The sequence below is a fragment of the Rhipicephalus microplus genome, unplaced genomic scaffold, assembly GCF_043290135.1.
Source record: "Rhipicephalus microplus isolate Deutch F79 unplaced genomic scaffold, USDA_Rmic scaffold_204, whole genome shotgun sequence".
Lineage (NCBI taxonomy): Eukaryota > Metazoa > Arthropoda > Arachnida > Ixodida > Ixodidae > Rhipicephalus > Rhipicephalus microplus.
Genome location: NW_027464775.1, coordinates 202,501 through 215,000, shown reverse-complemented (window position 1 = coordinate 215,000; position 12,500 = coordinate 202,501). Strand labels below are relative to the sequence as shown.

General features: G+C 61.5%; 1 non-coding gene across 1 annotated transcript; it reads left to right on the top strand.

Annotated features, from left to right (window-relative positions):
• Positions 1-9,009: 9,009 nt before the first annotated feature.
• On the top strand, positions 9,010-10,824 carry LOC142792109 (small subunit ribosomal RNA). Its single transcript, XR_012890662.1, has one exon. It is a non-coding gene; the product is annotated as a small subunit ribosomal RNA (ribosomal RNA).
• Positions 10,825-12,500: the final 1,676 nt, after the last annotated feature.

Here is a 12,500-nt window from a genome sequence, read left to right as displayed (position 1 = left end):
CCACATGCCGCCGAAATATGGGTGTCGGAGAAAACAGAGTGCCGCGCGTAACGAGGGGCGCGCGTGTTACAGAGAGATATGCCCAAACGCATGAAAGTGTACGCAGGTGTCCTAAGGCAGTTTTTTTTTTTTTTCCTCATTTTGATGTCGCCCCGGCTGACGCGGTTTTCGTTTTTCCGTGCCGCCCCGGCTGACGCGGTTTTCGTTTTTCCGTGCCGCCCCGGCTGACGCAGTTTTTGCGCCGCCCCGGCTGACGCGGTTTTCGCGCCGCCCCGGCTGACGCGGTTTTCGCGCCGCCCCGGCTGACGCGGTTTTTGCGTCGCCCCGGCTGACGCGGTTCGGACTTTGCACTTTTTGGCTCACCCCGGCTGGCGGCCCACTCACTCGATCGCCAGGTCTGTTTGCCCCGGTGGTTCCACCGCCAGGCTTAAGCGCGAACTTTTTTTGTTTGTTTTCTTTTGATTAAGCGCAAGCTTTTTTCTTTGTTTTCTTTTGATTAAGCGCGGGCTTTTTTCTTTGTTTTTTTTTTTGATTTCGCCCCGGCAGACGCGGTTTTTGCGCCGCCCCGGCTGACGCGGTTTTTGCCGCCCCGGCTGACGCAGTTCGGACTTAGCACTTTTCGGCTGTGCCTGGCTGGCGGCCCACTCACTCGATCGCCATGTCTGTTTGCCACAGTTTTCCCGGTGGTGCCGCACCCGGGCTCGCCCCGGCTGACGCAGTTTTCGCGCCGCCCCGGCTGACGCGGTTTCGTGCCGCCCCGGCAGACGCGGTTTTCGCGCCGCCCCGGCTGACGCGGTTTCGTGCCGCCCCGGCAGACGCAGTTCGGACTTAGCACTTTTCGGCTGTGCCTGGCTGGCGGCCCACTCACTCAATCGCCATGTCTGTTTGCCACAGTTTTCCCGGTGGTGCCGCACCCGGGCTCGCCCCGGCTGACGCAGTTTTCGCGCCGCCCCGGCTGACGCGGTTTCGTGCCGCCCCGGCAGACGCGGTTTTCGCGCCGCCCCGGCTGACGCGGTTTCGTGCCGCCCCGGCAGACGCAGTTCGGACTTAGCACTTTTCGGCTGTGCCTGGCTGGCGGCCCACTCACTCGATCGCCATGTCTGTTTGCCACAGTTTTCCCGGTGGTGCCGCACCCGGGCTCGCCCCGGCAGACGCGTTTTTTTTTTCTTTCGCCCCGGCTGACGCAGTTTTCGCGCCGCCCCGGCTGACGCGGTTTCGTGCCGCCCCGGCAGACGCGGTTTTTTGCGCCGCCCCGGCTGACGCGGTTTTTGCCGCCCCGGCTGACGCAGTTCGGACTTAGCACTTTTCGGCTGTGCCTGGCTGGCGGCCCACTCACTCGATCGCCATGTCTGTTTGCCACAGTTTTCCCGGTGGTGCCGCACCCGGGCTCGCCCCGGCTGACGCAGTTTTCGCGCCGCCCCGGCTGACGCGGTTTCGTGCCGCCCCGGCAGACGCGGTTTTCGCGCCGCCCCGGCTGACGCAGTTCGGACTTAGCACTTTTTGGGCTGAGCCTGGCTGGCGGCCCACTCACTCGATCGCCATGTCTGTTTGCCACAGTCTTCCCGGTGGTGCCGCACCCGGGCTCGCCCCGGCAGACGCGTTTTTTTTTCTTTCGCCCCGGCAGACGTGGTTCCCCCCCCCCTTTTCGCTCGCCCCGGCTGACGAGGTTTTCGCGCCGCCCCGGCTGACGCAGTTTTCGCGCCGCCCCGGCTGACGCGGTTTTCGCGCCGCCCCGGCTGACGCGGTTTTTGCGTCGCCCCGGCTGACACGGTTCGGACTTTGCACTTTTCGGCTGTGCCTGGCTGGCGGCCCACTCACTCGATCGCCATGTCTGTTTGCCACAGTTTTCCCGGTGGTGCCGCACCCGGGCTCGCCCCGGCTGACGCAGTTTTCGCGCCGCCCCGGCTGACGCGGTTTCGTGCCGCCCCGGCAGACGCGGTTTTCGCGCCGCCCCGGCTGACGCGGTTTCGTGCCGCCCCGGCAGACGCAGTTCGGACTTAGCACTTTTCGGCTGTGCCTGGCTGGCGGCCCACTCACTCAATCGCCATGTCTGTTTGCCACAGTTTTCCCGGTGGTGCCGCACCCGGGCTCGCCCCGGCTGACGCAGTTTTCGCGCCGCCCCGGCTGACGCGGTTTCGTGCCGCCCCGGCAGACGCGGTTTTCGCGCCGCCCCGGCTGACGCGGTTTCGTGCCGCCCCGGCAGACGCAGTTCGGACTTAGCACTTTTCGGCTGTGCCTGGCTGGCGGCCCACTCACTCGATCGCCATGTCTGTTTGCCACAGTTTTCCCGGTGGTGCCGCACCCGGGCTCGCCCCGGCTGACGCAGTTTTCGCGCCGCCCCGGCTGACGCGGTTTCGTGCCGCCCCGGCAGACGCGGTTTTCGCGCCGCCCCGGCTGACGCAGTTCGGACTTAGCACTTTTTGGGCTGAGCCTGGCTGGCGGCCCACTCACTCGATCGCCATGTCTGTTTGCCACAGTCTTCCCGGTGGTGCCGCACCCGGGCTCGCCCCGGCAGACGCGTTTTTTTTTCTTTCGCCCCGGCAGACGTGGTTCCCCCCCCCTTTTCGCTCGCCCCGGCTGACGAGGTTTTCGCGCCGCCCCGGCTGACGCAGTTTTCGCGCCGCCCCGGCTGACGCGGTTTCGTGCCGCCCCGGCTGACGCGGTTTTCGCGCCGCCCCGGCTGACGCGGTTTTTGCGTCGCCCCGGCTGACACGGTTCGGACTTTGCACTTTTCGGCTGTGCCTGGCTGGCGGCCCACTCACTCGATCGCCATGTCTGTTTGCCACAGTTTTCCCGGTGGTGCCGCACCCGGGCTCGCCCCGGCTGACGCAGTTTTCGCGCCGCCCCGGCTGACGCGGTTTCGTGCCGCCCCGGCAGACGCGGTTTTCGCGCCGCCCCGGCTGACGCGGTTTCGTGCCGCCCCGGCAGACGCAGTTCGGACTTAGCACTTTTCGGCTGTGCCTGGCTGGCGGCCCACTCACTCAATCGCCATGTCTGTTTGCCACAGTTTTCCCGGTGGTGCCGCACCCGGGCTCGCCCCGGCTGACGCAGTTTTCGCGCCGCCCCGGCTGACGCGGTTTCGTGCCGCCCCGGCAGACGCGGTTTTCGCGCCGCCCCGGCTGACGCGGTTTCGTGCCGCCCCGGCAGACGCAGTTCGGACTTAGCACTTTTCGGCTGTGCCTGGCTGGCGGCCCACTCACTCGATCGCCATGTCTGTTTGCCACAGTTTTCCCGGTGGTGCCGCACCCGGGCTCGCCCCGGCAGACGCGTTTTTTTTTTCTTTCGCCCCGGCTGACGCAGTTTTCGCGCCGCCCCGGCTGACGCGGTTTCGTGCCGCCCCGGCAGACGCGGTTTTTTGCGCCGCCCCGGCTGACGCGGTTTTTGCCGCCCCGGCTGACGCAGTTCGGACTTAGCACTTTTCGGCTGTGCCTGGCTGGCGGCCCACTCACTCGATCGCCATGTCTGTTTGCCACAGTTTTCCCGGTGGTGCCGCACCCGGGCTCGCCCCGGCTGACGCAGTTTTCGCGCCGCCCCGGCTGACGCGGTTTCGTGCCGCCCCGGCAGACGCGGTTTTCGCGCCGCCCCGGCTGACGCAGTTCGGACTTAGCACTTTTTGGGCTGAGCCTGGCTGGCGGCCCACTCACTCGATCGCCATGTCTGTTTGCCACAGTCTTCCCGGTGGTGCCGCACCCGGGCTCGCCCCGGCAGACGCGTTTTTTTTTCTTTCGCCCCGGCAGACGTGGTTCCCCCCCCCCCCCCTTTTCGCTCGCCCCGGCTGACGAGGTTTTCGCGCCGCCCCGGCTGACGCAGTTTTCGCGCCGCCCCGGCTGACGCGGTTTCGTGCCGCCCCGGCTGACGCGGTTTTCGCGCCGCCCCGGCTGACGCGGTTTTTGCGTCGCCCCGGCTGACACGGTTCGGACTTTGCACTTTTCGGCTGTGCCTGGCTGGCGGCCCACTCACTCGATCGCCATGTCTGTTTGCCACAGTTTTCCCGGTGGTGCCGCACCCGGGCTTGCCCCGGCAGACGCGTTTTTTTTTTCTTTCGCCCCGGCTGACGCAGTTTTCGCCCCGCCCCGGCTGACGCGGTTTCGTGCCGCCCCGGCAGACGCGGTTTTTTGCGCCGCCCCGGCTGACGCGGTTTTTGCCGCCCCGGCTGACGCAGTTCGGACTTTGCACTTTTTGGCTGAGCCTGGCTGGCGGCCCACTCACTCGATCGCCATGTCTGTTTGCCACAGTTTTCCCGGTGGTGCCGCACCCGGGCTCGCCCCGGCAGACGCGTTTTTTTTTTCCTTCGCCCCGGCAGACGTGGTTCCCCCCCCCCCCTCCGTCTTTCTTTTTGTTTTTTTTTTTCGCCGCGGCTGAAGTGGATTTTTCGGTGCCTCGACGCCCCGGTAGTCGCGGTTTTTCCGTTTCCGCACGGCCCCGGCTGACGCTGCTCGGTCACAGTCGCCTTTTGTGAGGATTGCAGACTTCTTGAGCGCGGGTGTTTTTTTTTGTTGTTGTTGTTGTTTTATTACGCATTCGCTCCAGCAGACGCTGTTTAGACTTTTTGTTTCCTCTTTTATCCTGCGACGAGGTGACGAGGTTTATTCGGTGCCCCGCCGCCCCGGCTGAAGTGATTTTTCCTGTCCCGTGCCGCCCCGGCTGACGCGGTTGGGACTTCGCGTTTGTTCGGCCGCCACGGGTTTTGGCGCACTCGCTCGGTTGCTTGTTGTTGCCACTTGTTGCGAACCCAGGTTTCTTGAGCGAGCGCGGGCGTTTTTTCTTCCTTTCTTTCTTTGTTCTATGTGTTAGCGAATCGGCCTTTAATATCACACGAGGACTCACAACCAACAATTTTCAGTTTGAAGTGTAAAAAATCTGCAGGTGTTGACGTAACTGACTTGCCCCGTACCCTTGAGTACATCCATGAAGTTCTCGTAGTACTACTAAATCGCATTATTCCAAGTGGAGAAATTCCCATAAACTTGCAAACCTCTACACGAAAATCGGTGCGCGTGATAAAGTTGAAAATTATCGTCCGATATCAAATGTGCCTTCTATAACACAAATTCTAGGAAAAAAAAAAAAAACACTTGTTCGCCGTTTTCTGCGCCGTGACTGGCAGCACTCCGGCGAAGCGAAACGGGGTCGATTCGAGCACGATATCGGCGTCTTTCGACGTGCTCGCCGGCGACCGTCGCACGAGTACGTCGCACGAGCGCGTCTGCCGGGGCGCCGTTTGCGAAGCCGACGCAAAAGTGGGAACCGCCGCTCGGATGATCGCCGCTTTCGGCAGAGTGAGTGTTGGCACTCCGGGGAAGCGAAACAGCGTGAATGCGCCCACGAAATCGGCGTATTTTGAAGTGCCCGCCGGCGACCGTCGCACGAGTACGGTAAACCGCGTCAGCCGGGGCGTAGTTCGGGACGCCGACGAAAAAGTGGGAAGCGCAACTCGGATCTTCGCCGTTTTTGCAGGAGTGAGTGGCGGCCCTCCTGCGAGACCAAGAAGCATCGATTCGTGCACGAATTCGGCGCCTTTCGACGTGATCGCCGGCGACCGTCGCTCGAGTAGGGCAAACCGCGTCTGCCGGGGCGGGCTTCGGGACGCCGATGCGAAAGTGGGAAACGCTGCTCGGATGTTCGCCGTTTTTGGCCGAGTGAGTGCTGGCACTCGGGCGAAGCCAAACGGGGCCGATTACGGCACGATATCGGCGTCTTTCGACGTGCCCGGCGGCGACCGTCGCACGAGTACGGTAAACCGCGTCAGCCCGGGCGGAGTTCGGGACGCCGATGCGAAAGTGGAGAACGCCGCTCGGATCTTCGCCGTTTTTGGAGGAGTGAGTGGCGGCACTCCGGAGAAGCCAAGGAGCGCCAATTAGCGCACGATATCGGCGTCTTTCGACGCGCTCGCCGGCGACCGTCGCACGAGTAGGGCAAACCGCGTCTGCCGGGGCGGGGTTTACGACGCCGACGCAAAAGTGGGAACCGCCGCTCGGATGTTGGCCGTTTTTGGCAGAGTGAGTGCTGGCACACCGGCGACGCGAAAGAGCGCGAAAGCGCCCACGAAAGTGGCGTATTTGGACGTGCTTGACGGCGACCGCTGCAGGAGTACGAAAAACCACGTCAGCCGGGGCGAGCGACCCACGGCGGTCTGGGTGCTTATCGCTGCTATTATAGGGGCACCCCGGCAGACGCAGAAAAAAAAAATTTTTTTTCGACCTTCTTTTTTGCTGGTCGAGCTCGGGTAACCCAGGTCGCAATGGGAGCCGCGCACGAAAGCGGCGTCGCGAGACGCGTTCGCGGTCGCTAGTCGCACGAGCTCGGCAACCGCGTCAGCCGGCGCGGAGTTCGGGATGCCGACGGCTAAGTGGGTACCGCTGCTCGGATGTTCGCCGTTTTTGGCCGAGTGAGTGCTGGCACTCCGGCGAAGCGAAACGGGGCCGATTCGGGCACGATATCGGCGTATTTCGACGTGCTCGCCGGCGACCGTCGCACGAGTACGGCAAAGCGCGTCTGCCGGGGCGAGGTTTGCGATGCCGACGAAAAAGTGGGAAGCGCCGCTCGGATCTTCGCCGTTTTTGCAGGAGTGAGTGGCGGCCCTCCTGCGAGACCAAGAAGCATCGACTCGCGCACGATATCGGTGTCTTTCGACGTGCCCGCCGGCCACCGCCGCACGAGTACGGCAAACCGCGTATGCCGGGGCGGGGTTGGCGACGCCGACGCAAAAGTGGGAACCGCCACTAGGATGTTCGCCGTTTTTGGCAGAGTGAGTGCTGGCACTCCGGCGAAGCGAAAGAGCGCGAATGCGCCCACGAAAGTGGCGTGTTTGGACGTGCTTGACGACGACCACCGCAGGAAAACGAAAAACCACGTCAGCCGGGGCGAGCGACCCATGGCGGTCTGGGTGCTTATCGCTGCTATTATAGGGGCACCCCGGCAGACGCAAAAAAAAAAAAAAATTTTTTTCGACATTCTTTTTTGCTCGTCGACCTCGGGTGACCCAGGTCGCAGTGGGAGCCGCGCACGAAAGCGGCGTCGCGAGACGGCTTCGCGGTCGCTAGTCGCACGAGCTCGGCAACCGCGTCTGCCGGGGCGGAGTTCGGGACGCCGACGGCTAAGTGGGAACCGCCGCTCGGATGTTCGCCGTTTGTGGCCGAGTGAGTGCTGGCACTCCGGCGAAGCCAAACGGGGCCGATTCCGGCACGATATCGGCGTCTTTCTACGTGCTCGCCGGCGACCGTCGCACGAGTACGGCAAAGTGCGTCTGCCGGGGCGGGGTTTGCGACGCGTACGCAATAGTGAGAACCGTCGCTCGGATGTTCGTCGTCTTTCGCCGAGCCAGTGCTGGCACTCCGGCGAAGCCGAACGGAGCCGATTCGGGCACGATATCGGCGTCTTTCCACGTGCTCGCCGGCGACCGTCGCACGAGTACGGTAAACCGCGTCAGCCGGGGCGGAGTTCGGGACGCCGATGCGAAAGTGGGAAGCGCCGCTCGGATCTTCGCCGTTTTTGGAGGAGTCAGTGGCGGCACTCCGGTGAAGCCAAGGTGCGCCAATTCGCGCACGATATCGGCGTCTTTCGACGTGCCCGCCGGCCACCGTCGCACGAGTACGGCAAACCTCGTCTGCCGGGGCGGGGTTTGCGACGCCGACGCAAAAGTGGGAACCGCCGCTCGGATGTTCGCCGTTTTTGGCAGAGTGAGTGCTGGCACTCCGGCGAAGCGAAAGAGCGTGAATGCGCCCACGAAAGTAGCGTATTTGGACGTGCTTGACGGCGACCGCCGCAGGAGTACGAAAAACCACGTCAGCCGGGGCGAGCGACCCACGGCGGTCTGGGTGCTTATCGCTGCTATTATAGGGGCACCCCGGCAGACGCAGAAAGAAAAAAAAAAATGGGGACATGGCGTGCGTCACCGTGCGGCTTCGCAGCGTTGCCGAAGTCGCCGAGCCCTTCGACTGAGCCGAACGGCGGACAGGGAACGTTGGTCGGCCGTTCTAACCTGTCGGTGCCACGCCGAGACGTCGTTAAGGAAAACCGCGTCGTGGGCCTCTACGACGCCGTCGAGTCGTTGTACGTTTGGTGTCCAGCGTGTCGGCGGCGAGTAGCGGACACGTCGTTCACGACTTCGGTCTTTCGCAGTCGACGCGAACTTGCGGAGAGTCGTGGTGCCTCACGTTTTCGGCAGAAACCGCGGCGGAATTTTCCCGTGCGTGCGCGCACGACCTCGGTGCTGTGCCGTCAGCGTAGTGTTGCACAAACTCGTGGCCTACCCAAGGTGCGGTACGTTTGCGGCCGTATCCTCGGTGGGAATTTCGTGAGTAGGGTCGCAAATTCTACGACCTCGGCGGGTTTGAGAGCGACGTAGACTTGTGGCACGCTCAACGTGCCACACGTTTCGGGGCACACCCGCGGTGAAATTTTCTCGAGTACGCTCGTATTAGTGCCCAAGGAGGTCTGGGTACTTATCGCTGCTATTATGTGGGGGTTCTCGTGAGCGGCGTACGCGAAAGCGACCGGGTGTCTGATATGCGGCGGGCTTCGGCCTCGTCAAGCGTGTCCTCGGGTCTGCTCCAGGGGAATCCACGGCAGTCGTCTGCAGCCTCATCCGCTTGATGCGTTAGGGGCTGGTTGTCGGACGGTGCCGTTTTACCACGATATCGAGGTGTGTTCCGTGTCGTCCTCGGGCGATTCAGATGCGAAAGCGCCGAAGACGCGGGCGTGACCCGTCGTCTGGCGGCTTTGCAGTCTCGGCTCCGTTGCTAGTTCCGGCCGGTCCACCGACAGTGCAGCGGGCTTGGGCAACCCGCACGGCGCGACCGAGTCGATGCAACGAAAAAGAGCGAGCATGAACGTGCTTCTTGCCGCACGGCTCCCACTCGTCTTTCGGGAAGGTTGTGCCGTAGCGAGCTCGAACGCCGTCATCTCGGAGTGCAAAATAAGCGTGTTGGGGCGCCTGAAGGTGGCCTCCGCCGCACACAGACTGCGTCCGGCCCGCCGAAGGCGAGGACGGACGCGCAGTCGAACGATTACCTGGTTGATCCTGCCAGTAATCATATGCTTGTCTCAAAGATTAAGCCATGCATGTCTAAGTACATGCCGAAATAAGGCGAAACCGCGAATGGCTCATTAAATCAGTTATGGTTCCTTAGATCGTTTCTTCCTACTTGGATAACTGTGGCAATTCTAGAGCTAATACATGCAGTGAGCCTGGAGCCCTTTGGGTAACGGGTGCTTTTATTAGACCAAGATCGATCGGGTTTCGGCCCGTATTGTGTGGTGACTCTGGATAACTTTGTGCTGATCGCATGGCCACGAGCCGGCGACGTTTCTTTCAAGTGTCTGCCTTATCAACTTTCGATGGTAGGTTACTTGCTTACCATGGTTGTTACGGGTAACGGAGAATCAGGGTTCGATTCCGGAGAGGGAGCCTGAGAAACGGCTACCACATCCAAGGAAGGCAGCAGGCGCGCAAATTACCCACTCCCGGCACGGGGAGGTAGTGACGAAAAATAACAATACGGGACTCTTTTGAGGCCCCGTAATTGAAATGAGTACACTCTAAATCCTTTAACGAGGATCAATTGGAGGGCAAGTCTGGTGCCAGCAGCCGCGGTAATTCCAGCTCCAATAGCGTATACTAAAGCTGCTGCGGTTAAAAAGCTCGTAGTTGGATCTCAGTTCCAGACGAGTAGTGCATCTACCCGATGCGACGGCTCGGACTGAACATCATGCCGGTTCTTTCTTGGTGCACTTCATTGTGTGCCTCGAGATGGCCGGTGCTTTTACTTTGAAAAAATTAGAGTGCTCAACGCAGGCGAGTCGCCTGAATAAACTTGCATGGAATAATAGAACAAGACCTCGTTTCTGTTCTGTTGGTTTTTGGAATACGAGGTAATGATTAAGAGGGACGGACGGGGGCATTCGTATTGCGGCGCTAGAGGTGAAATTCTTGGACCGTCGCAAGACGAACTACTGCGAAAGCATTTGCCAAGAATGTTTTCATTGATCAAGAACGAAAGTCAGAGGTTCGAAGGCGATCAGATACCGCCCTAGTTCTGACCATAAACGATGCCAACCAGCGATCCGCCTGAGTTACTCAAATGACTCGGCGGGCAGCTTCCGGGAAACCAAAGTATTTGGGTTCCGGGGGAAGTATGGTTGCAAAGCTGAAACTTAAAGGAATTGACGGAAGGGCACCACCAGGAGTGGAGCCTGCGGCTTAATTTGACTCAACACGGGAAAACTTACCCGGCCCGGACACTGGGAGGATTGACAGATTGAGAGCTCTTTCTTGATTCGGTGGATGGTGGTGCATGGCCGTTCTTAGTTGGTGGAGCGATTTGTCTGGTTAATTCCGATAACGAACGAGACTCTAGCCTATTAAATAGGTGCGGGGTTCCCAGCACCTTACAACCTTCTTAGAGGGACAAGCGGCTCCTAGCCGCACGAAACAGAGCAATAACAGGTCTGTGATGCCCTTAGATGTCCGGGGCCGCACGCGCGCTACACTGAAGGAAGCAGCGTGTCTTTATCCCTGTCTGAAAAGACTGGGTAACCCGTGGAACTTCTTTCGTGATTGGGATAGGGGCTTGCAATTGTTCCCCTTGAACGAGGAATTCCCAGTAAGCGCGAGTCATAAGCTCGCGTTGATTACGTCCCTGCCCTTTGTACACACCGCCCGTCGCTACTACCGATTGAATGATTTAGTGAGGTCTTCGGACCGATGTCCGGCGCGGCCTTTCGGTTGCGCCGGTCTGTTGGAAAGATGACCAAACTTGATCATTTAGAGGAAGTAAAAGTCGTAACAAGGTTTCCGTAGGTGAACCTGCGGAAGGATCATTAACGGATTGTGAAGGGTGAGCGCCTCAGCTGCGTCTGCGCCCGACACTTTCTGCCGCTGACCCCGTTTGGACGCGGGGTCGGCTTTTCCCCACGGGGCTGCCTGAATGTGGAGCGGCACCCCGTGACAAATTGTTGCGCCCAGCGGACGCCAACACCGCGACCTTGGACGGTCGGCCAGGTGGCGGACGCGGGTACAAACGGCGCAACGCACTCATAGGTCGGCTTTCAACCCGCCACAGCACCGTGGCTCGAAGCGCTCGAAATGCGCGACCCGACCGCTGCGGGACCGCCTAGTACTGTAAACAGGAGCGGCGGAGCGCGAACGGCGAGTCGTGGTTACGTCGGTAGAAGGCGAGGCTGCGCGTTCCCGAAACGCCAGCCGAGTGCCCTCCCGACCGTTCGAGCGTGCAAGAACGAGACCCGACAATCGCGCGGCGACTGCCAAGTACGAGAGGAACGGCACAAGCGTCGGCGGTCGGTCAAGGAACTGGCGATGTGACGGGTCCGCTGTGCACCAGTGCATACCGTCCCGCCGTCCGCGGCAAGCGCCTCCGCGTCCTCGGGTGACGGAGGCTGCCGGTCGGTTCTTGCAGGCGAGGGATCTCGCTGGCACCGGTTCGCGTTGACGCGCGGCCGGTCATGGCACGGCGATGCGACGGCCGAGGTGCGCAGTACTCGATGGAGGAACCGCACGCTCCGATGACCGTCCCGCCCTCCGCGGCGTATGCGTACCGACCGTAATGGTTGCAGCAGCGCCGGCCGGCTTTTGAATTCGCCACACGAAACACGGTGCGAGATCGCGGTTAGGGGAGCGTCGACGTTGCCAGGCGTTTTGCTTGCTGCCGAGGGAAAGGCGGCACGGCCACGTCGCGCTCGTCGCGATTAGCGGGTCTGCGCGCTTTGGGAAGGTGCCGCAACGACTTGCCGAAAGAGGAAGCACGGAAGAACGAGGGACTTGGACGTCCCGACAATTGAACGCACTTGCGGCCAGGCCCTTGCTGGCTTCGTTCTTCCGCCTCGAGTAGGCTCGTACGCGGCTCCGGCGCCGAAAGTGGTCCTTGGCACCGACTTCGGTGGACGTGGGAAGTGCCGCGCAAGTACGGCGCGCCTGGCTCCACCTGTTGGCTAAAGTAGGCAGCCGGATCGGCATTTTGGTGTGCGGTGGCAAACCGTGGATGCGAAAAAAGCTTGTGCGATTTCGTGGAACAAAAAGCGGGGGTCCCCCTTTTTATGCGGAGGAGACCGACCCGCCTGCCGTGGTGAACCGCGACGCCACGGTAAAAACGGGAGAGGCTTGTCGATGGGACCGTGCATCCCGCGCTCCACGGAGGCCGGGAGGCGGCCGCCCGAGGAAATGTGTAGCCGTCGAGGCCCGCATCTGCGTGCACTCTTATCCAAATGGGTGTACCGCAGGCATTTTCTGGTTAGGCGGGCCAATGAGAGCGAGCACACAACGATACCTACGGGTCCGGCTTGGAGAACCGGCTTCGACGCCTCCCGAGTATTTATAGAGGGGTGGACCACGAAAGCACTCGCAAGTAGCGAAAGCGAAACGCCGTCCGAAACACACCGTTTGCTCGATTTGCGGCAGCCGAAAAAGGCGCGGCAGAGTTTTGGAGTCCAAGCGTGCGCTGAAAAGCGCCCTTCTTGGCCACTGTTTGGCCGAGTGCCAGAAA